Raw genomic sequence first — 3,792 nt, 5'->3', positions numbered from 1 at the left:
TCTACACTTAGATTTTTATAACTTTTGCATGAATGAGTCAGATCTAATCTGATAGATCTCATAAGCTATTATACCTGACTATGTCCCCTGACCCCGTGTGAAAACTATGTATTGTTTTTCTTTTTTTGTTGTTGTTGTTTTGGGGAGCTGTGTTTTTCATTAACCCCAATAGCAAATTAATCTAGTGATCAATTAGTGAATAGAAACTAAAATTATGTTTTATGATGAGAAATTCCCCAAAAGAGAGTGCACACAAAGGTAAATCTAAAATGTTTGTGGGTAGACATGCACACATGCTCATGACCCATGTAGCTGACAAGCATTCCACACACAATCAACTTAAGTGATTTGGTAATTTAACCTATTCACACAGAAGAAAACTCATGGGGAATACATTTTTTTCTTAGCCATGTTTATAAGTGACCAAATGATGAAGCAGGATGTAAACAAATATTTTATCCTTGATTGTTGCTTATAGTAACATTTTAATTCATGTACAATCTCTAGGTGCTCTTTTTCTATTGTGTTTCTCTGTGTCTCTGTCTCTGCATGAATATATAGGCACACATGTGTATGTGGCATACAAGTGTGTGTGCGTGTGTGTGTGTGTGTGTGTGTGTGTGTGTGCATGTGGGTGTGTGTCTTATATGGTATTTATGAACATAGGTAACATGTTTATTTATTTATAATTTGGAAACACTGAAACCCACATTTGATTTGTGGATCAACCATGTGCTGATCTACTCATATACATCTGACATTTCATTATATCAGGTGAATAGAGAGAGAGCCTAACAGGCTGGTGATATCTCCTTCTCTACTCTTGTCAGGAAAAAGTGGTGTATCTTTTGGCAAGAATACCCAAACTTCAGCAAAGACATATACACTCCACAAAACAGGATACGACATCTCATTTAAAGGGAAAAGTTATCAGACTGGGAGAAAAATGAGTTTGCCACGTTCCAATATTTGAGGGACATGAGACTGAACTTCAGAAGATATAATGAAAAGGGACAGGCAGAATCCCCAAGGATCCAAAGTAAGCTAAACCCTGGAGCTTCTCATTACACGAGAGCTCATGGATTGGTGAGGATGGTGAACATAATGATAAGAACTTTGCCGTCCATACTCAGTCTCCATATAAGGCTACAATGTGAACAAGATGAGAAGGAGTCACCACCACAGAGCTAACAGCTACTTTAGCAGTTACAGTGTGAAAAACAGAGTGTAACTATAGACAGAAGAGAAGGATGATATTTGAAAACAGACAAGGCTGTGCTGGAACTGAACAGTTTTCCATGTAAGTAACCAAGCAAGCACACAGCAGGTGCCATATGCAAACGTGAGCAAAGAGGAATGAACTGTGTAGATACTGTGTGTACAGAAATACAGGTAGGTTGGTGGAATTCTAAGATGTTGAGATGAAAGAATAGGAAGGAATTTCTATCAAGCCAGGCACCATGTCTTGCTCTTAGAATACTCACATTCAAGAGACTGAGGGAGAGAAATTAGGAATTTCAGGTTAGCCTGGACTACATATCCAGACAATACATCTTTTATTCTTGTTTTCTTTATTTAAATCAGTAGTCTGATTGATAGAATATCATGAACAATATTAAGAAAACAGACATTTAATGCCTATGCAGTGATATATCTGCTAAGAAAACATATTCTATAAAGAGATAGTAATTATTAAGTTACAAATGCCAGCTGTCATATTGAAGGTTGTGGCGTGAAGGGGTCTGGTGTTGTTTGGTTGATCCTTCTTCACTTTCATGGCTCACTGTACACATCTTAAAAATCTTCTCTGACGACCTCGTTACTGTGCAGACATGGAGATGTGCCTTGCCATTAAGTCTATGTATCAAAACCAGTAATCATTTATTTATCAAATGACTATTTGATTTTACTTTATCTTCAAAAATGATGAGTCTTGAGGAAATGATACGTTTATTGTGTGGGTTTGAATATTCGTAATAGCAATCAGAGGCTAATCGGGGCCCGACACACACACAGGGTGGTTGGAGAGACTATACCTGTGTCATCAGGAAAGCATAGAGATGAGTGGATTGATCAGTTTTTCTGTATAACGTTGATAACTAGTTAATGATAAGAATGGGTAAAAAATTGAGATACACTCAAGGTTTTCTTTTCCTTCGTTTGAATGATTGCTTATACAGCATGTGAAACTGAACTTAAACCCAAGGTAAACCTTCTGCCTGAGCTTCATTAGTGCCAGGACTACATGTTTCCACCTTCTATTGTAAGTATTTGGACACTTGGCTCAATGCTTAGCACACTTTGAAAAATCCCCTGGAGTTAAGAGAGAAAGTATTAGTATGAAATTATGTGAGAAAAAATCTTTTCTAAGCTTTGATTTTTGTGAATGCAGACAAAGACTTTGACTCTGATGTAACTGAGCCTCTAAAATACTAAAAAAATTAATATCTCTCATTTGCAAGAATCCTACTAATTGCTTACTGCTCTGTGTTTCTGGAGATGAGTGTCAATTGTGTCAATTGCTCTTTGTGGCAGGAAAAGGGCTTGTCTGTCAAATGCTTTGCAATTGCCAAGAACTGTGAGGTCCCTGGAGAATGCTCCCTCTGTTCACCCTCATTCTGCTCTCATAGCCTTTGCTATCTGCACTCGTCCATCTCTACACACCCCCATGCACTTCTTTCTGGGGAACTTATGTATCCTGGAAATTGGTCACACTGGCTCTGTCATACCCAAGATATGGAGAGCCGTGTAGGTGAGTTCTGAGGAGTCTCTCAGGAGGGATGTGCCCCACAGATATTGTTCTTCACACTTTTTGGTATAACTGAGTGTTTCCTATTGGCAGTCATGGCCTTTGGCCACCGTATGGCCCCGCTTCACTACAACCCAAATGAGTCGTGAGGTATGTGCCCATTTGGCAATTGTTTCATGGGGAATAGGTTGCCTTGTAGGGTTGGGACAAAACTACTTGAGGCCCAAATCTAACCACCCACAAGGAGTTGATAAACTCTTGGCCATCTTCCGTACCGCAGTGAAATCCATGCTGAACCCCATCATCTATAGCTTAAGGAACCAAGAAGTCAAGGCAGCACTGAGAAGGACTCTGGGTCAGAAGAAAGTTCTGATAATAAATAGGTAATTAAGGATCGAAAGTGCTCTTTCAAAAAGGTGCAAAGTCTGTGAAAGACAGAAAACAAAACCAATATGCTCTTTCTTGGTGTCTTGAAACAAACTTTAAGAAACATAACTTTGATTTAGTGTATTCCCTTTATTCCCCACCATGTTTAATTGCAATCAATTGTAAAGTTTGCTTGCTACTAAATTACTTTAGTAGATCAGTCCAGTACTTAAACGTTTTCATCTGGACAGAGTTTAAACCACATGCTAATGTCTCAGGGCCCTGAAAATTCTCTGTATCCATTCTTAGCTATTTGGAAATCTACCAGAAATTGTTTGTAAATGATCTCAGCTCGTTATGCTACAATTCCATATTCCTCAGTACATGTAAATTCATTGCATTGGACTGGAACTGCTAAGTAGCTCTCAGGACAGTGAATTGCTAACCTCTGCTTTGTGTACCATTTGGTCAGTCCATGCTTCAGTTCTGGGCACCCAGGGACTATGATTTTGGAACAGGAGTCGTCTTTACTCCACTGTTTGATTTCTATAGGGTGTAGGAAAAGAATTTCAGCCAGGTGATTCTCAACATCAATATCATAGTTTCAGATAAACACACACACACACACACACACACACACACACACACATGCATGCACACATTATACAGGAATTGAA

This window comes from Rattus norvegicus, chromosome 3, assembly GCF_036323735.1.
Source record: "Rattus norvegicus strain BN/NHsdMcwi chromosome 3, GRCr8, whole genome shotgun sequence".
In the NCBI taxonomy this organism is placed as follows: Eukaryota; Metazoa; Chordata; class Mammalia; order Rodentia; family Muridae; genus Rattus; species Rattus norvegicus.
Note: the sequence above shows the minus strand (reverse complement) of the source record.